The sequence below is a fragment of the Mytilus trossulus genome, chromosome 7 (genome assembly GCF_036588685.1).
Source record: "Mytilus trossulus isolate FHL-02 chromosome 7, PNRI_Mtr1.1.1.hap1, whole genome shotgun sequence".
NCBI lineage: Eukaryota > Metazoa > Mollusca > Bivalvia > Mytilida > Mytilidae > Mytilus > Mytilus trossulus.
Window position 1 is genome coordinate 33,472,140 of NC_086379.1, and position 21,714 is coordinate 33,493,853.

The window sequence follows — 21,714 nt, forward strand, 5'->3', positions numbered from 1 at the left end:
AAATGGTAGGTAATGGGCTAGGGTCCAATGGGCCAAAAGGTCCAGGTGGGACAACTCATAGTTTGTCTTCACCATAGGTCCGAACTTAGGTCTAAAGGGTCATTATGCCTACCCCAAATTTTCAAAAGTCTGTCAAAATTTCCCTACGGCAATTCTTTTTTACCCACTAGGTGAAAATGATAGGTAAGGGTCTAAGGTCATATGGGCCAAAAGGTCCAGGTGGGACAACTCATGGTTTGTCCTCACCATGGGTCCAAAGTTAGATTTTCAAAGAATGCCGTACCCCAATTTTTAAAAGAGTGTAAAAAATTCCCTACGGCAATACTTTTTCAGCCACTAGGTGGAAATGGTAGGTAATGGGCTAGGGTCCAATGGGCCAAAAGGTCCAGGTGGGACAACTCATAGTTTGTCTTCACCATAGGTCCGAACTTAGGTCTAAAGGGTCATTATGCCTACCCCAAATTTTCAAAAGTCTGTCAAAATTTCCCTACGGCAATTCTTTTTTACCCACTAGGTGAAAATGATAGGTAAGGGTCTAAGGTCCAATGGGCCAAAAGGTCCAGGTGGGACAACTCATGGTTTGTCCTCACCATGGGTCCAAAGTTAGATTTTCAAAGAATGCCGTACCCCAATTTTTAAAAGAGTGTAAAAAATTCCCTACGGCAATACTTTTTCAGCCACTAGGTGGAAATGGTAGGTAATGGGCTAGGGTCCAATGGGCCAAAAGGTCCAGGTGGGACAACTCATAGTTTGTCTTCACCATAGGTCCGAACTTAGGTCTAAAGGGTCATTATGCCTACCCCAAATTTTCAAAAGTCTGTCAAAATTTCCCTACGGCAATACTTTTTTACCCACTAGGTGCAAATGATAGGTAAGGGTCTAAGGTCCAATGGGTCAAAAGGTCCAGGTGGGACAACTCATGGTTTGTCCTCCCCATGGGTCCAAAGTTAGATTTTCAAAAAATGCCGTACCCAAATTTTTAAAAGAGTGTAAAAAATTCCCTACGGCAATACTTTTTCAACCACTAGGTGGAAATAGTAGGTAATAGGATAGGGTCCAATGGACCAAAAGGTCCAGGTGGGACAACTCATTGTTTGTCTTCACCATAAGTCCGAACTTAGGTCTTAAGGGTCATAATGCCTACCCCAAATTTTCAAAAGTCTGTCAAAATTTCCCTACGGCAATACTTTTTTACCCACTAGGTGCAAATGATAGGTAAGGGTCTAAGGTCCAATGGGCCAAAAGGTCCAGGTGGGACAACTCATGGTTTGTCCTCACCATGGGTCCAAAGTTAGATTTTCAAAGAATGCCGTACCCCAATTTTTAAAAGAGTGTAAAAAATTCCCTACGGCAATACTTTTTCAGCCACTAGGTGGAAATGGTAGGTAATGGGCTAGGGTCCAATGGGCCAAAAGGTCACAGTGGGACAACTCATATTTTGTCTTCACCATAGGTCCGAACTTAGGTCTAAAGGGTCATAATGCCTACCCCAAATTTTCAAAAGTCTGTCAAATTTCCCTACGGCAATACTTTTTTACCCACTAGGTGCAAATGATAGGTAAGGGTCTAAGGTCCAATGGGTCAAAAGGTCCAGGTGGGACAACTCATGGTTTGTCCTCCCCATGGGTCCAAAGTTAGATTTTCAAAAAATGCCGTACCCAAATTTTTAAAAGAGTGTAAAAAATTCCCTACGGCAATACTTTTTCAACCACTAGGTGGAAATAGTAGGTAATAGGATAGGGTCCAATGGACCAAAAGGTCCAGGTGGGACAACTCATTGTTTGTCTTCACCATAAGTCCGAACTTAGGTCTTAAGGGTCATAATGCCTACCCCAAATTTTCAAAAGTCTGTCAAAATTTCCCTACGGCAATACTTTTTTACCCACTAGGTGCAAATGATAGGTAAGGGTCTAAGGTCCAATGGGCCAAAAGGTCCAGGTGGGACAACTCATGGTTTGTCCTCACCATGGGTCCAAAGTTAGATTTTCAAAGAATGCCGTACCCCAATTTTTAAAAGAGTGTAAAAAATTCCCTACGGCAATACTTTTTCAGCCACTAGGTGGAAATGGTAGGTAATGGGCTAGGGTCCAATGGGCCAAAAGGTCACAGTGGGACAACTCATATTTTGTCTTCACCATAGGTCCGAACTTAGGTCTAAAGGGTCATTATGCCTACCCCAAATTTTCAAAAGTCTGTCAAAATTTCCCTACGGCAATTCTTTTTTACCCACTAAGTGAAAATGATAGGTAAGGGTCTAAGGTCCAATGGGCCAAAAGGTCCAGGTGGGACAACTCATGGTTTGTCCTCACCATGGGTCCAAAGTTAGATTTTCAAAGAATGCCGTACCCCAATTTTTAAAAGAGTGTAAAAAATTCCCTACGGCAATACTTTTTCAGCCACTAGGTGGAAATGGTAGGTAATGGGCTAGGGTCCAATGGGCCAAAAGGTCCAGGTGGGACAACTCATAGTTTGTCTTCACCATAGGTCCGAACTTAGGTCTAAAGGGTCATTATGCCTACCCCAAATTTTCAAAAGTCTGTCAAAATTTCCCTACGGCAATACTTTTTTACCCACTAGGTGCAAATGATAGGTAAGGGTCTAAGGTCCAATGGGTCAAAAGGTCCAGGTGTTTGTCCTCCCCATGGGTCCAAAGTTAGATTTTCAAAAAATGCCGTACCCAAATTTTTAAAAGAGTGTAAAAAATTCCCTACGGCAATACTTTTTCAACCACTAGGTGGAAATGGTAGGTAATAGGATAGGGTCCAATGTACCAAAAGGTCCAGGTGGGACAACTCATTGTTTGTCTTCACCATAAGTCCGAACTTAGGTCTTAAGGGTCATTATGCCTACCCCAAATTTTCAAAAGTCTGTCAAAATTTCCCTACGGCAATACTTTTTTACCCACTAGGTGCAAATGATAGGTAAGGGTCTAAGGTCCAATGGGTCAAAAGGTCCAGGTGGGACAACTCATGGTTTGTCCTCCCCATGGGTCCAAAGTTAGATTTTCAAAAAATGCCGTACCCAAATTTTTAAAAGAGTGTAAAAAATTCCCTACGGCAATACTTTTTCAGCCACTAGGTGGAAATGGTAGGTAATGGGCTAGGGTCCAATGGGCCAAAAGGTCCAGGTGGGACAACTCATAGTTTGTCTTCACCATAGGTCCGAACTTAGGTCTAAAGGGTCATTATGCCTACCCCAAATTTTCAAAAGTCTGTCAAAATTTCCCTACGGCAATTCTTTTTTACCCACTAGGTGAAAATGATAGGTAAGGGTCTAAGGTCCAATGGGCCAAAAGGTCCAGGTGGGACAACTCATGGTTTGTCCTCACCATGGGTCCAAAGTTAGATTTTCAAAGAATGCCGTACCCCAATTTTTAAAAGAGTGTAAAAAATTCCCTACGGCAATACTTTTTCAGCCACTAGGTGGAAATGGTAGGTAATGGGCTAGGGTCCAATGGGCCAAAAGGTCCAGGTGGGACAACTCATAGTTTGTCTTCACCATAGGTCCGAACTTAGGTCTAAAGGGTCATTATGCCTACCCCAAATTTTCAAAAGTCTGTCAAAATTTCCCTACGGCAATACTTTTTTACCCACTAGGTGCAAATGATAGGTAAGGGTCTAAGGTCCAATGGGTCAAAAGGTCCAGGTGGGACAACTCATGGTTTGTCCTCCCCATGGGTCCAAAGTTAGATTTTCAAAAAATGCCGTACCCAAATTTTTAAAAGAGTGTAAAAAATTCCCTACGGCAATACTTTTTCAACCACTAGGTGGAAATAGTAGGTAATAGGATAGGGTCCAATGGACCTAAAGGTCCAGGTGGGACAACTCATTGTTTGTCTTCACCATAAGTCCGAACTTAGGTCTTAAGGGTCATAATGCCTACCCCAAATTTTCAAAAGTCTGTCAAAATTTCCCTACGGCAATACTTTTTTACCCACTAGGTGCAAATGATAGGTAAGGGTCTAAGGTCCAATGGGCCCAAAGGTCCAGGTGGGACAACTCATGGTTTGTCCTCACCATGGGTCCAAAGTTAGATTTTCAAAGAATGCCGTACCCCAATTTTTAAAAGAGTGTAAAAAATTCCCTACGGCAATACTTTTTCAGCCACTAGGTGGAAATGGTAGGTAATGGGCTAGGGTCCAATGGGCCAAAAGGTCCAGGTGGGACAACTCATAGTTTGTCTTCACCATAGGTCCGAACTTAGGTCTAAAGGGTCATTATGCCTACCCCAAATTTTCAAAAGTCTGTCAAAATTTCCCTACGGCAATTCTTTTTTACCCACTAGGTGAAAATGATAGGTAAGGGTCTAAGGTCCAATGGGCCAAAAGGTCCAGGTGGGACAACTCATGGTTTGTCCTCACCATGGGTCCAAAGTTAGATTTTCAAAGAATGCCGTACCCCAATTTTTAAAAGAGTGTAAAAAATTCCCTACGGCAAAACTTTTTCAGCCACTAGGTGGAAATGGTAGGTAATGGGCTAGGGTCCAATGGGCCAAAAGGTCCAGGTGGGACAACTCATAGTTTGTCTTCACCATAGGTCCGAACTTAGGTCTAAAGGGTCATTATGCCTACCCCAAATTTTCAAAAGTGTGTCAAAATTTCCCTACGGCAATACTTTTTTACCCACTAGGTGCAAATAATAGGTAAGGGTCTAAGGTCCAATGGGTCAAAAGGTCCAGGTGGGACAACTCATGGTTTGTCCTCACCATGGGTCCAAAGTTAGATTTTCAAAAAATGCCGTACCCAAATTTTTAAAAGAGTGTAAAAAATTCCCTACGGCAATACTTTTTCAACCACTAGGTGGAAATGGTAGGTAATAGGATAGGGTCCAATGGACCAAAAGGTCCAGGTGGGACAACTCATTGTTTGTCTTCACCATAAGTCCGAACTTAGGTCTTAAGGGTCATTATGCCTACCCCAAATTTTCAAAAGTCTGTCAAAATTTCCCTACGGCAATACTTTTTTACCCACTAGGTGCAAATGATAGGTAAGGGTCTAAGGTCCAATGGGTCAAAAGGTCCAGGTGGGACAACTCATGGTTTGTCCTCCCCATGGGTCCAAAGTTAGATTTTCAAAAAATGCCGTACCCAAATTTTTAAAAGAGTGTAAAAAATTCCCTACGGCAATACTTTTTCAACCACTAGGTGGAAATGGTAGGTAATAGGATAGGGTCCAATGGACCAAAAGGTCCAGGTGGGACAACTCATTGTTTGTCTTCACCATAAGTCCGAACTTAGGTCTTAAGGGTCATTATGCCTACCCCAAATTTTCAAAAGTCTGTCAAAATTTCCCTACGGCAATACTTTTTTACCCACTAGGTGCAAATGATAGGTAAGGGTCTAAGTTCCAATGGGCCAAAAGGTCCAGGTGGGACAACTCATGGTTTGTCCTCACCATGGGTCCAAAGTTAGATTTTCAAAGAATGCCGTACCCCAATTTTTAAAAGAGTGTAAAAAATTCCCTACGGCAATACTTTTTCAGCCACTAGGTGGAAATGGTAGGTAATGGGCTAGGGTCCAATGGGCCAAAAGGTCCAGGTGGGACAACTCATAGTTTGTCTTCACCATAGGTCCGAACTTAGGTCTAAAGGGTCATTATGCCTACCCCAAATTTTCAAAAGTCTGTCAAAATTTCCCTACGGCAATTCTTTTTTACCCACTAGGTGAAAATGATAGGTAAGGGTCTAAGGTCATATGGGCCAAAAGGTCCAGGTGGGACAACTCATGGTTTGTCCTCACCATGGGTCCAAAGTTAGATTTTCAAAGAATGCCGTACCCCAATTTTTAAAAGAGTGTAAAAAATTCCCTACGGCAATACTTTTTCAGCCACTAGGTGGAAATGGTAGGTAATGGGCTAGGGTCCAATGGGCCAAAAGGTCCAGGTGGGACAACTCATAGTTTGTCTTCACCATAGGTCCGAACTTAGGTCTAAAGGGTCATTATGCCTACCCCAAATTTTCAAAAGTCTGTCAAAATTTCCCTACGGCAATTCTTTTTTACCCACTAGGTGAAAATGATAGGTAAGGGTCTAAGGTCCAATGGGCCAAAAGGTCCAGGTGGGACAACTCATGGTTTGTCCTCACCATGGGTCCAAAGTTAGATTTTCAAAGAATGCCGTACCCCAATTTTTAAAAGAGTGTAAAAAATTCCCTACGGCAATACTTTTTCAGCCACTAGGTGGAAATGGTAGGTAATGGGCTAGGGTCCAATGGGCCAAAAGGTCCAGGTGGGACAACTCATAGTTTGTCTTCACCATAGGTCCGAACTTAGGTCTAAAGGGTCATTATGCCTACCCCAAATTTTCAAAAGTCTGTCAAAATTTCCCTACGGCAATACTTTTTTACCCACTAGGTGCAAATGATAGGTAAGGGTCTAAGGTCCAATGGGTCAAAAGGTCCAGGTGGGACAACTCATGGTTTGTCCTCCCCATGGGTCCAAAGTTAGATTTTCAAAAAATGCCGTACCCAAATTTTTAAAAGAGTGTAAAAAATTCCCTACGGCAATACTTTTTCAACCACTAGGTGGAAATAGTAGGTAATAGGATAGGGTCCAATGGACCAAAAGGTCCAGGTGGGACAACTCATTGTTTGTCTTCACCATAAGTCCGAACTTAGGTCTTAAGGGTCATAATGCCTACCCCAAATTTTCAAAAGTCTGTCAAAATTTCCCTACGGCAATACTTTTTTACCCACTAGGTGCAAATGATAGGTAAGGGTCTAAGGTCCAATGGGCCAAAAGGTCCAGGTGGGACAACTCATGGTTTGTCCTCACCATGGGTCCAAAGTTAGATTTTCAAAGAATGCCGTACCCCAATTTTTAAAAGAGTGTAAAAAATTCCCTACGGCAATACTTTTTCAGCCACTAGGTGGAAATGGTAGGTAATGGGCTAGGGTCCAATGGGCCAAAAGGTCACAGTGGGACAACTCATATTTTGTCTTCACCATAGGTCCGAACTTAGGTCTAAAGGGTCATAATGCCTACCCCAAATTTTCAAAAGTCTGTCAAATTTCCCTACGGCAATACTTTTTTACCCACTAGGTGCAAATGATAGGTAAGGGTCTAAGGTCCAATGGGTCAAAAGGTCCAGGTGGGACAACTCATGGTTTGTCCTCCCCATGGGTCCAAAGTTAGATTTTCAAAAAATGCCGTACCCAAATTTTTAAAAGAGTGTAAAAAATTCCCTACGGCAATACTTTTTCAACCACTAGGTGGAAATAGTAGGTAATAGGATAGGGTCCAATGGACCAAAAGGTCCAGGTGGGACAACTCATTGTTTGTCTTCACCATAAGTCCGAACTTAGGTCTTAAGGGTCATAATGCCTACCCCAAATTTTCAAAAGTCTGTCAAAATTTCCCTACGGCAATACTTTTTTACCCACTAGGTGCAAATGATAGGTAAGGGTCTAAGGTCCAATGGGCCAAAAGGTCCAGGTGGGACAACTCATGGTTTGTCCTCACCATGGGTCCAAAGTTAGATTTTCAAAGAATGCCGTACCCCAATTTTTAAAAGAGTGTAAAAAATTCCCTACGGCAATACTTTTTCAGCCACTAGGTGGAAATGGTAGGTAATGGGCTAGGGTCCAATGGGCCAAAAGGTCACAGTGGGACAACTCATATTTTGTCTTCACCATAGGTCCGAACTTAGGTCTAAAGGGTCATTATGCCTACCCCAAATTTTCAAAAGTCTGTCAAAATTTCCCTACGGCAATTCTTTTTTACCCACTAGGTGAAAATGATAGGTAAGGGTCTAAGGTCCAATGGGCCAAAAGGTCCAGGTGGGACAACTCATGGTTTGTCCTCACCATGGGTCCAAAGTTAGATTTTCAAAGAATGCCGTACCCCAATTTTTAAAAGAGTGTAAAAAATTCCCTACGGCAATACTTTTTCAGCCACTAGGTGGAAATGGTAGGTAATGGGCTAGGGTCCAATGGGCCAAAAGGTCCAGGTGGGACAACTCATAGTTTGTCTTCACCATAGGTCCGAACTTAGGTCTAAAGGGTCATTATGCCTACCCCAAATTTTCAAAAGTCTGTCAAAATTTCCCTACGGCAATACTTTTTTACCCACTAGGTGCAAATGATAGGTAAGGGTCTAAGGTCCAATGGGTCAAAAGGTCCAGGTGTTTGTCCTCCCCATGGGTCCAAAGTTAGATTTTCAAAAAATGCCGTACCCAAATTTTTAAAAGAGTGTAAAAAATTCCCTACGGCAATACTTTTTCAACCACTAGGTGGAAATGGTAGGTAATAGGATAGGGTCCAATGTACCAAAAGGTCCAGGTGGGACAACTCATTGTTTGTCTTCACCATAAGTCCGAACTTAGGTCTTAAGGGTCATTATGCCTACCCCAAATTTTCAAAAGTCTGTCAAAATTTCCCTACGGCAATACTTTTTTACCCACTAGGTGCAAATGATAGGTAAGGGTCTAAGGTCCAATGGGTCAAAAGGTCCAGGTGGGACAACTCATGGTTTGTCCTCCCCATGGGTCCAAAGTTAGATTTTCAAAAAATGCCGTACCCAAATTTTTAAAAGAGTGTAAAAAATTCCCTACGGCAATACTTTTTCAACCACTAGGTGGAAATGGTAGGTAATAGGATAGGGTCCAATGGACCAAAAGGTCCAGGTGGGACAACTCATTGTTTGTCTTCACCATAAGTCCGAACTTAGGTCTTAAGGGTCATTATGCCTACCCCAAATTTTCAAAAGTCTGTCAAAATTTCCCTACGGCAATACTTTTTTACCCACTAGGTGCAAATGATAGGTAAGGGTCTAAGGTCCAATGGGCCAAAAGGTCCAGGTGGGACAACTCATGGTTTGTCCTCACCATGGGTCCAAAGTTAGATTTTCAAAGAATGCCGTACCCCAATTTTTAAAAGAGTGTAAAAAATTCCCTACGGCAATACTTTTTCAGCCACTAGGTGGAAATGGTAGGTAATGGGCTAGGGTCCAATGGGCCAAAAGGTCCAGGTGGGACAACTCATAGTTTGTCTTCACCATAGGTCCGAACTTAGGTCTAAAGGGTCATTATGCCTACCCCAAATTTTCAAAAGTCTGTCAAAATTTCCCTACGGCAATTCTTTTTTAACCACTAGGTGAAAATGATAGGTAAGGGTCTAAGGTCCAATGGGCCAAAAGGTCCAGGTGGGACAACTCATGGTTTGTCCTCACCATGGGTCCAAAGTTAGATTTTCAAAGAATGCCGTACCCCAATTTTTAAAAGAGTGTAAAAAATTCCCTACGGCAATACTTTTTCAGCCACTAGGTGGAAATGGTAGGTAATGGGCTAGGGTCCAATGGGCCAAAAGGTCCAGGTGGGACAACTCATAGTTTGTCTTCACCATAGGTCCGAACTTAGGTCTAAAGGGTCATTATGCCTACCCCAAATTTTCAAAAGTCTGTCAAAATTTCCCTACGGCAATACTTTTTTACCCACTAGGTGCAAATGATAGGTAAGGGTCTAAGGTCCAATGGGTCAAAAGGTCCAGGTGGGACAACTCATGGTTTGTCCTCCCCATGGGTCCAAAGTTAGATTTTCAAAAAATGCCGTACCCAAATTTTTAAAAGAGTGTAAAAAATTCCCTACGGCAATACTTTTTCAACCACTAGGTGGAAATAGTAGGTAATAGGATAGGGTCCAATGGACCAAAAGGTCCAGGTGGGACAACTCATTGTTTGTCTTCACCATAAGTCCGAACTTAGGTCTTAAGGGTCATAATGCCTACCCCAAATTTTCAAAAGTCTGTCAAAATTTCCCTACGGCAATACTTTTTTACCCACTAGGTGCAAATGATAGGTAAGGGTCTAAGGTCCAATGGGCCAAAAGGTCCAGGTGGGACAACTCATGGTTTGTCCTCACCATGGGTCCAAAGTTAGATTTTCAAAGAATGCCGTACCCCAATTTTTAAAAGAGTGTAAAAAATTCCCTGCGGCAATTCTTTTTCAGCCACTAGGTGGAAATGGTAGGTAATGGGCTAGGGTCCAATGGGCCAAAAGGTCCAGGTGGGACAACTCATAGTTTGTCTTCACCATAGGTCCGAACTTAGGTCTAAAGGGTCATTATGCCTACCCCAAATTTTCAAAAGTCTGTCAAAATTTCCCTACGGCAATTCTTTTTTACCCACTAGGTGAAAATGATAGGTAAGGGTCTAAGGTCCAATGGGCCAAAAGGTCCAGGTGGGACAACTCATGGTTTGTCCTCACCATGGGTCCAAAGTTAGATTTTCAAAGAATGCCGTACCCCAATTTTTAAAAGAGTGTAAAAAATTCCCTACGGCAATACTTTTTCAGCCACTAGGTGGAAATGGTAGGTAATGGGCTAGGGTCCAATGGGCCAAAAGGTCCAGGTGGGACAACTCATAGTTTGTCTTCACCATAGGTCCGAACTTAGGTCTAAAGGGTCATTATGCCTACCCCAAATTTTCAAAAGTGTGTCAAAATTTCCCTACGGCAATACTTTTTTACCCACTAGGTGCAAATAATAGGTAAGGGTCTAAGGTCCAATGGGTCAAAAGGTCCAGGTGGGACAACTCATGGTTTGTCCTCCCCATGGGTCCAAAGTTAGATTTTCAAAAAATGCCGCACCCAAATTTTTAAAAGAGTGTAAAAAATTCCCTACGGCAATACTTTTTCAACCACTAGGTGGAAATGGTAGGTAATAGGATAGGGTCCAATGGACCAAAAGGTCCAGGTGGGACAACTCATTGTTTGTCTTCACCATAAGTCCGAACTTAGGTCTTAAGGGTCATTATGCCTACCCCAAATTTTCAAAAGTCTGTCAAAATTTCCCTACGGCAATACTTTTTTACCCACTAGGTGCAAATGATAGGTAAGGGTCTAAGGTCCAATGGGTCAAAAGGTCCAGGTGGGACAACTCATGGTTTGTCCTCCCCATGGGTCCAAAGTTAGATTTTCAAAAAATGCCGTACCCAAATTTTTAAAAGAGTGTAAAAAATTCCCTACGGCAATACTTTTTCAACCACTAGGTGGAAATGGTAGGTAATAGGATAGGGTCCAATGGACCAAAAGGTCCAGGTGGGACAACTCATTGTTTGTCTTCACCATAAGTCCGAACTTAGGTCTTAAGGGTCATTATGCCTACCCCAAATTTTCAAAAGTCTGTCAAAATTTCCCTACGGCAATACTTTTTTACCCACTAGGTGCAAATGATAGGTAAGGGTCTAAGGTCCAATGGGCCAAAAGGTCCAGGTGGGACAACTCATGGTTTGTCCTCACCATGGGTCCAAAGTTAGATTTTCAAAGAATGCCGTACCCCAATTTTTAAAAGAGTGTAAAAAATTCCCTACGGCAATACTTTTTCAGCCACTAGGTGGAAATGGTAGGTAATGGGCTAGGGTCCAATGGGCCAAAAGGTCCAGGTGGGACAACTCATAGTTTGTCTTCACCATAGGTCCGAACTTAGGTCTAAAGGGTCATTATGCCTACCCCAAATTTTCAAAAGTCTGTCAAAATTTCCCTACGGCAATACTTTTTTACCCACTAGATGCAAATGATAGGTAAGGGTCTAAGGTCCAATGGGTCAAAAGGTCCAGGTGGGACAACTCATGGTTTGTCCTCCCCATGGGTCCAAAGTTAGATTTTCAAAAAATGCCGTACCCAAATTTTTAAAAGAGTGTAAAAAATTCCCTACGGCAATTCTTTTTCAACCACTAGGTGGAAATAGTAGGTAATAGGATAGGGTCCAATGGACCAAAAGGTCCAGGTGGGACAACTCATTGTTTGTCTTCACCATAAGTCCGAACTTAGGTCTTAAGGGTCATAATGCCTACCCCAAATTTTCAAAAGTCTGTCAAAATTTCCCTACGGCAATACTTTTTTACCCACTAGGTGCAAATGATAGGTAAGGGTCTAAGGTCCAATGGGCCAAAAGGTCCAGGTGGGACAACTCATGGTTTGTCCTCACCATGGGTCCAAAGTTAGATTTTCAAAGAATGCCGTACCCCAAATTTTTAAAAGAGTGTAAAAAATTCCCTACGGCAATACTTTTTCAGCCACTAGGTGGAAATGGTAGGTAATGGGCTAGGGTCCAATGGGCCAAAAGGTCCAGGTGGGACAACTCATAGTTTGTCTTCACCATAGGTCCGAACTTAGGTCTAAAGGGTCATTATGCCTACCCCAAATTTTCAAAAGTCTGTCAAAATTTCCCTACGGCAATTCTTTTTTACCCACTAGGTGAAAATGATAGGTAAGGGTCTAAGGTCCAATGGGCCAAAAGGTCCAGGTGGGACAACTCATGGTTTGTCCTCACCATGGGTCCAAAGTTAGATTTTCAAAGAATGCCGTACCCCAATTTTTAAAAGAGTGTAAAAAATTCCCTACGGCAATACTTTTTCAGCCACTAGGTGGAAATGGTAGGTAATGGGCTAGGGTCCAATGGGCCAAAAGGTCCAGGTGGGACAACTCATAGTTTGTCTTCACCATAGGTCCGAACTTAGGTCTAAAGGGTCATTATGCCTACCCCAAATTTTCAAAAGTGTGTCAAAATTTCCCTACGGCAATACTTTTTTACCCACTAGGTGCAAATGATAGGTAAGGGTCTAAGGTCCAATGGGTCAAAAGGTCCAGGTGGGACAACTCATGGTTTGTCCTCCCCATGGGTCCAAAGTTAGATTTTCAAAAAATGCCGTACCCAAATTTTTAAAAGAGTGTAAAAAATTCCCTACGGCTATACTTTTTCAACCACTAGGTGGAAATGGTAGGTTATAGGATAGGGTCCAATGGACCAAAAGGTCCAGGTGGGACAACTCATTGTTTGTCTTCACCATAAGTCCGAACTTAGGTCTTAAGGGTCATTATGCCTACCCCAAATTTTCAAAAGTCTGTCAAAATTTCCCTACGGCAATACTTTTTTACCCACTAGGTGCAAATGATAGGTAAGGGTCTAAGGTCCAATGGGTCAAAAGGTCCAGGTGGGACAACTCATGGTTTGTCCTCCCCATGGGTCCAAAGTTAGATTTTCAAAAAATGCCGTACCCAAATTTTTAAAAGAGTGTAAAAAATTCCCTACGGCAATACTTTTTCAACCACTAGGTGGAAATGGTAGGTAATAGGATAGGGTCCAATGGACCAAAAGGTCCAGGTGGGACAACTCATTGTTTGTCTTCACCATAAGTCCGAACTTAGGTCTTAAGGGTCATTATGCCTACCCCAAATTTTCAAAAGTCTGTCAAAATTTCCCTACGGCAATACTTTTTTACCCACTAGGTGCAAATGATAGGTAAGGGTCTAAGGTCCAATGGGCCAAAAGGTCCAGGTGGGACAACTCATGGTTTGTCCTCACCATGGGTCCAAAGTTAGATTTTCAAAGAATGCCGTACCCCAATTTTTAAAAGAGTGTAAAAAATTCCCTACGGCAATACTTTTTCAGCCACTAGGTGGAAATAGTAGGTAATGGGCTAGGGTCCAATGGGCCAAAAGGTCCAGGTGGGACAACCCATAGTTTGTCTTCACCATAGGTCCGAACTTAGGTCTAAAGGGTCATTATGCCTACCCCAAATTTTCAAAAGTCTGTCAAAATTTCCCTACGGCAATTCTTTTTTACCCACTAGGTGAAAATGATAGGTAAGGGTCTAAGGTCCAATGGGCCAAAAGGTCCAGGTGGGACAACTCATGGTTTGTCCTCACCATGGGTCCAAAGTTAGATTTTCAAAGAATGCCGTACCCCAATTTTTAAAAGAGTGTAAAAAATTCCCTACGGCAATACTGTTTCAGCCACTAGGTGGAAATGGTAGGTAATGGGCTAGGGTCCAATGGGCCAAAAGGTCCAGGTGGGACAACTCATAGTTTGTCTTCACCATAGGTCCGAACTTAGGTCTAAAGGGTCATTATGCCTACCCCAAATTTTCAAAAGTCTGTCAAAATTTCCCTACGGCAATACTTTTTTACCCACTAGGTGCAAATGATAGGTAAGGGTCTAAGGTCCAATGGGTCAAAAGGTCCAGGTGGGACAACTCATGGTTTGTCCTCCCCATGGGTCCAAAGTTAGATTTTCAAAAAATGCCGTACCCAAATTTTTAAAAGAGTGTAAAAAATTCCCTACGGCAATACTTTTTCAACCACTAGGTGGAAATAGTAGGTAATAGGATAGGGTCCAATGGACCAAAAGGTCCAGGTGGGACAACTCATTGTTTGTCTTCACCATAAGTCCGAACTTAGGTCTTAAGGGTCATTATGCCTACCCCAAATTTTCAAAAGTCTGTCAAAATTTCCCTACGGCAATACTTTTTTACCCACTAGGTGCAAATGATAGGTAAGGGTCTAAGGTCCAATGGGTCAAAAGGTCCAGGTGGGACAACTCATGGTTTGTCCTCCCCATGGGTCCAAAGTTAGATTTTCAAAAAATGCCGTACCCAAATTTTTAAAAGAGTGTAAAAAATTCCCTACGGCAATACTTTTTCAACCACTAGGTGGAAATAGTAGGTAATAGGATAGGGTCCAATGGACCAAAAGGTCCAGGTGGGACAACTCATTGTTTGTCTTCACCATAAGTCCGAACTTAGGTCTTAAGGGTCATTATGCCTACCCCAAATTTTCAAAAGTCTGTCAAAATTTCCCTACGGCAATACTTTTTTACCCACTAGGTGCAAATGATAGGTAAGGGTCTAAGGTCCAATGGGCCAAAAGGTCCAGGTGGGACAACTCATGGTTTGTCCTCACCATGGGTCCAAAGTTAGATTTTCAAAGAATGCCGTACCCCAATTTTTAAAAGAGTGTAAAAAATTCCCTACGGCAAAACTTTTTCAGCCACTAGGTGGAAATGGTAGGTAATGGGCTAGGGTCCAATGGGCCAAAAGGTCCAGGTGGGACAACTCATAGTTTGTCTTCACCATAGGTCCGAACTTAGGTCTAAAGGGTCATTATGCCTACCCCAAATTTTCAAAAGTCTGTCAAAATTTCCCTACGGCAATTCTTTTTTACCCACTAGGTGAAAATGATAGGTAAGGGTCTAAGGTCCAATGGGCCAAAAGGTCCAGGTGGGACAACTCATGGTTTGTCCTCACCATGGGTCCAAAGTTAGATTTTCAAAGAATGCCGTACCCCAATTTTTAAAAGAGTGTAAAAAATTCCCTACGGCAATACTTTTTCAGCCACTAGGTGGAAATGGTAGGTAATGGGCTAGGGTCCAATGGGCCAAAAGTTCCAGGTGGGACAACTCATAGTTTGTCTTCACCATAGGTCCGAACTTAGGTCTAAAGGGTCATTATGCCTACCCCAAATTTTCAAAAGTGTGTCAAAATTTCCCTACGGCAATACTTTTTTACCCACTAGGTGCAAATAATAGGTAAGGGTCTAAGGTCCAATGGGTCAAAAGGTCCAGGTGGGACAACTCATGGTTTGTCCTCCCCATGGGTCCAAATTTAGATTTTCAAAAAATGCCGTACCCAAATTTTTAAAAGAGTGTAAAAAATTCCCTACGGCAATACTTTTTCAACCACTAGGTGGAAATGGTAGGTAATAGGATAGGGTCCAATGGACCAAAAGGTCCAGGTGGGACAACTCATTGTTTGTCTTCACCATAAGTCCGAACTTAGGTCTTAAGGGTCATTATGCCTACCCCAAATTTTCAAAAGTCTGTCAAAATTTCCCTACGGCAATACTTTTTTACCCACTAGGTGCAAATGATAGGTAAGGGTCTAAGGTCCAATGGGTCAAAAGGTCCAGGTGGGACAACTCATGGTTTGTCCTCCCCATGGGTCCAAAGTTAGATTTTCAAAAAATGCCGTACCCAAATTTTTAAAAGAGTGTAAAAAATTCCCTACGGCAATACTTTTTCAACCACTAGGTGGAAATGGTAGGTAATAGGATAGGGTCCAATGGACCAAAAGGTCCAGGTGGGACAACTCATAGTTTGTCTTCACCATAGGTCCGAACTTAGGTCTAAAGGGTCATTATGCCTACCCCAAATTTTCAAAAGTCTGTCAAAATTTCCCTACGGCAATTCTTTTTTACCCACTAGGTGAAAATGATAGGTAAGGGTCTAAGGTCCAATGGGCCAAAAGGTCCAGGTGGGACAACTCATGGTTTGTCCTCACCATGGGTCCAAAGTTAGATTTTCAAAGAATGCCGTACCCCAATTTTTAAAAGAGTGTAAAAAATTCCCTACGGCAATACTTTTTCAGCCACTAGGTGGAAATGGTAGGTAATGGGCTAGGGTCCAATGGGCCAAAAGGTCCAGGTGGGACAACTCATAGTTTGTCTTCACCATAGGTCCGAACTTAGGTCTAAAGGGTCATTATGCCTACCCCAAATTTTCAAAAGTGTGTCAAAATTTCCCTACGGCAATACTTTTTTACCCACTAGGTGCAAATAATAGGTAAGGGTCTAAGGTCCAATGGGTCAAAAGGTCCAGGTGGGACAACTCATGGTTTGTCCTCCCCATGGGTCCAAAGTTAGATTTTCAAAAAATGCCGTACCCAAATTTTTAAAAGAGTGTAAAAAATTCCCTACGGCAATACTTTTTCAACCACTAGGTGGAAATGGTAGGTAATAGGATAGGGTCCAATGGATCAAAAGGTCCAGGTGGGACAACTCATTGTTTGTCTTCACCATAAGTCCGAACTTAGGTCTTAAGGGTCATTATGCCTACCCCAAATTTTCAAAAGTCTGTCAAAATTTCCCTACGGCAATACTTTTTTACCCACTAGGTGCAAATGATAGGTAAGGGTCTAAGGTCCAATGGGTCAAAAGGTCCAGGTGGGACAACTCATGGTTTGTCCTCCCCATGGGTCCAAAGTTAGATTTTCAAAAAATGCCGTACCCAAATTTTTAAAAGAGTGTAAAAAATTCCCTACGGCAATACTTTTTCAACCACTAGGTGGAAATGGTAGGTAATAGGATAGGGTCCAATGGACCAAAAGGTCCAGGTGGGACAACTCATTGTTTGTCTTCACCATAAGTCCGAACTTAGGTCTTAAGGGTCATTATGCCTACCCCAAATTTTCAAAAGTCTGTCAAAATTTCCCTACGGCAATACTTTTTTACCCACTAGGTGCAAATGATAGGTAAGGGTCTAAGGTCCAATGGGCCAAAAGGTCGAGGTGGGACAACTCATGGTTTGTCCTCACCATGGGTCCAAAGTTAGATTTTCAAAGAATGCCGTACCCCAATTTTTAAAAGAGTGTAAAAAATTCCCTACGGCAATACTTTTTCAGCCACTAGGTGGAAATGGTAGGTAATGGGCTAGGGTCCAATGGGCCAAAAGGTCCAGGTGGGACAACTCATAGTTTGTCTTCACCATAGGTCCGAACTTAGGTCTAAAGGGTCATTATGCCTACCCCAAATTTTCAAAAGTCTGTCAAAATTTCCCTACGGCAATTCTTTTTTACCCACTAGGTGAAAATGATAGGTAAGGGTCTAAGGTCCAATGGGCCAAAAGGTCCAGGTGGGACAACTCATGGTTTGTCCTCACCATGGGTCCAAAGTTAGATTTTCAAAGAATGCCGTACCCCAATTTTTAAAAGAGTGTAAAAAATTCCCTACGGCAATACTTTTTCAGCCACTAGGTGGAAATGGTAGGTAATGGGCTAGGGTCCAATGGGCCAAAAGGTCCAGGTGGGACAACTCATAGTTTGTCTTCACCATAGGTCCGAACTTAGGTCTAAAGGGTCATTATGCCTACCCCAAATTTTCAAAAGTGTGTCAAAATTTCCCTACGGCAATACTTTTTTACCCACTAGGTGCAAATAATAGGTAAGGGTCTAAGGTCCAATGGGTCAAAAGGTCCAGGTGGGACAACTCATGGTTTGTCCTCCCCATGGGTCCAAAGTTAGATTTTCAAAAAATGCCGTACCCAAATTTTTAAAAGAGTGTAAAAAATTCCCTACGGCAATACTTTTTCAACCACTAGGTGGAAATGGTAGGTAATAGGATAGGGTCCAATGGACCAAAAGGTCCAGGTGGGACAACTCATTGTTTGTCTTCACCATAAGTCCGAACTTAGGTCTTAAGGGTCATTATGCCTACCCCAAATTTTCAAAAGTCTGTCAAAATTTCCCTACGGCAATACTTTTTTACCCACTAGGTGCAAATGATAGGTAAGGGTCTAAGGTTCAATGGGTCAAAAGGTCCAGGTGGGACAACTCATGGTTTGTCCTCCCCATGGGTCCAAAGTTAGATTTTCAAAAAATGCCGTACCCAAATTTTTAAAAGAGTGTAAAAAATTCCCTACGGCAATACTTTTTCAACCACTAGGTGGAAATGGTAGGTAATAGGATAGGGTCCAATGGACCAAAAGGTCCAGGTGGGACAACTCATTGTTTGTCTTCACCATAAGTCCGAACTTAGGTCTTAAGGGTCATTATGCCTACCCCAAATTTTCAAAAGTCTGTCAAAATTTCCCTACGGCAATACTTTTTTACCCACTAGGTGCAAATGATAGGTAAGGGTCTAAGGTCCAATGGGCCAAAAGGTCCAGGTGGGACAACTCATGGTTTGTCCTCACCATGGGTCCAAAGTTAGATTTTCAAAGAATGCCGTACCCCAATTTTTAAAAGAGTGTAAAAAATTCCCTACGGCAATACTTTTTCAGCCACTAGGTGGAAATGGTAGGTAATGGGCTAGGGTCCAATGGGCCAAAAGGTCCAGGTGGGACAACTCATAGTTTGTCTTCACCATAGGTCCGAACTTAGGTCTAAAGGGTCATTATGCCTACCCCAAATTTTCAAAAGTCTGTCAAAATTTCCCTACGGCAATTCTTTTTTACCCACTAGGTGAAAATGATAGGTAAGGGTCTAAGGTCCAATGGGCCAAAAGGTCCAGGTGGGACAACTCATGGTTTGTCCTCACCATGGGTCCAAAGTTAGATTTTCAAAGAATGCCGTACCCCAATTTTTAAAAGAGTGTAAAAAATTCCCTACGGCAAAACTTTTTCAGCCACTAGGTGGAAATGGTAGGTAATGGGCTAGGGTCCAATGGGCCAAAAGGTCCAGGTGGGACAACTCATAGTTTGTCTTCACCATAGGTCCGAACTTAGGTCTAAAGGGTCATTATGCCTACCCCAAATTTTCAAAAGTCTGTCAAAATTTCCCTACGGCAATTCTTTTTTACCCACTAGGTGAAAATGATAGGTAAGGGTCTAAGGTCCAATGGGCCAAAAGGTCCAGGTGGGACAACTCATGGTTTGTCCTCACCATGGGTCCAAAGTTAGATTTTCAAAGAATGCCGTACCCCAATTTTTAAAAGAGTGTAAAAAATTCCCTACGGCAATACTTTTTCAGCCACTAGGTGGAAATGGTAGGTAATGGGCTAGGGTCCAATGGGCCAAAAGGTCCAGGTGGGACAACTCATAGTTTGTCTTCACCATAGGTCCGAACTTAGGTCTAAAGGGTCATTATGCCTACCCCAAATTTTCAAAAGTGTGTCAAAATTTCCCTACGGCAATACTTTTTTACCCACTAGGTGCAAATAATAGGTAAGGGTCTAAGGTCCAATGGGTCAAAAGGTCCAGGTGGGACAACTCATGGTTTGTCCTCCCCATGGGTCCAAATTTAGATTTTCAAAAAATGCCGTACCCAAATTTTTAAGAGTGTAAAAAATTCCCTACGGCAATACTTTTTTTAACCACTAGGTGGAAATGGTAGGTAATAGGATAGGGTCCAATGGACCAAAAGGTCCAGGTGGGACAACTCATTGTTTGTCTTCACCATAAGTCCGAACTTAGGTCTTAAGGGTCATTATGCCTACCCCAAATTTTCAAAAGTCTGTCAAAATTTCCCTACGGCAATACTTTTTTACCCACTAGGTGCAAATGATAGGTAAGGGTCTAAGGTCCAATGGGTCAAAAGGTCCAGGTGGGACAACTCATGGTTTGTCCTCCCCATGGGTCCAAAGTTAGATTTTCAAAAAATGCCGTACCCAAATTTTTAAAAGAGTGTAAAAAATTCCCTACGGCAATACTTTTTCAACCACTAGGTGGAAATGGTAGGTAATAGGATAGGGTCCAATGGACCAAAAGGTCCAGGTGGGACAACTCATAGTTTGTCTTCACCATAGGTCCGAACTTAGGTCTAAAGGGTCATTATGCCTACCCCAAATTTTCAAAAGTCTGTCAAAATTTCCCTACGGCAATTCTTTTTTACCCACTAGGTGAAAATGATAGGTAAGGGTCTAAGGTCCAATGGGCCAAAAGGTCCAGGTGGGACAACTCATGGTTTGTCCTCACCATGGGTCCAAAGTTAGATTTTCAAAGAATGCCGTACCCCAATTTTTAAAAGAGTGTAAAAAATTCCCTACGGCAATACTTTTTCAGCCACTAGGTGGAAATGGTAGGTAATGGGCTAGGGTCCAATGGGCCAAAAGGTCCAGGTGGGACAACTCATAGTTTGTCTTCACCATAGGTCCGAACTTAGGTCTAAAGGGTCATTATGCCTACCCCAAATTTTCAAAAGTGTGTCAAAATTTCCCTACGGCAATACTTTTTTACCCACTAGGTGCAAATAATAGGTAAGGGTCTAAGGTCCAATGGGTCAAAAGGTCCAGGTGGGACAACTCATGGTTTGTCCTCCCCATGGGTCCAAAGTTAGATTTTCAAAAAATGCCGTACCCAAATTTTTAAAAGAGTGTAAAAAATTCCCTACGGCAATACTTTTTCAACCACTAGGTGGAAATGGTAGGTAATAGGATAGGGTCCAATGGACCAAAAGGTCCAGGTGGGACAACTCATTGTTTGTCTTCACCATAAGTCCGAACTTAGGTCTTAAGGGTCATTATGCCTACCCCAAATTTTCAAAAGTCTGTCAAAATTTCCCTACGGCAATACTTTTTTACCCACTAGGTGCAAATGATAGGTAAGGGTCTAAGGTCCAATGGGTCAAAAGGTCCAGGTGGGACAACTCATGGTTTGTCCTCCCCATGGGTCCAAAGTTAGATTTTCAAAAAATGCCGTACCCAAATTTTTAAAAGAGTGTAAAAAATTCCCTACGGCAATACTTTTTCAACCACTAGGTGGAAATGGTAGGTAATAGGATAGGGTCCAATGGACCAAAAGGTCCAGGTGGGACAACTCATTGTTTGTCTTCACCATAAGTCCGAACTTAGGTCTTAAGGGTCATTATGCCTACCCCAAATTTTCAAAAGTCTGTCAAAATTTCCCTACGGCAATACTTTTTTACCCACTAGGTGCAAATGATAGGTAAGGGTCTAAGGTCCAATGGGCCAAAAGGTCGAGGTGGGACAACTCATTGTTTGTCCTCACCATGGGTCCAAAGTTAGATTTTCAAAGAATGCCGTACCCCAATTTTTAAAAGAGTGTAAAAAATTCCCTACGGCAATACTTTTTCAGCCACTAGGTGGAAATGGTAGGTAATGGGCTAGGGTCCAATGGGCCAAAAGGTCCAGGTGGGACAACTCATAGTTTGTCTTCACCATAGGTCCGAACTTAGGTCTAAAGGGTCATTATGCCTACCCCAAATTTTCAAAAGTCTGTCAAAATTTCCCTACGGCAATTCTTTTTTACCCACTAGGTGAAAATGATAGGTAAGGGTCTAAGGTCCAATGGGCCAAAAGGTCCAGGTGGGACAACTCATGGTTTGTCCTCACCATGGGTCCAAAGTTAGATTTTCAAAGAATGCCGTACCCCAATTTTTAAAAGAGTGTAAAAAATTCCCTACGGCAATACTTTTTCAGCCACTAGGTGGAAATGGTAGGTAATGGGCTAGGGTCCAATGGGCCAAAAGGTCCAGGTGGGACAACTCATAGTTTGTCTTC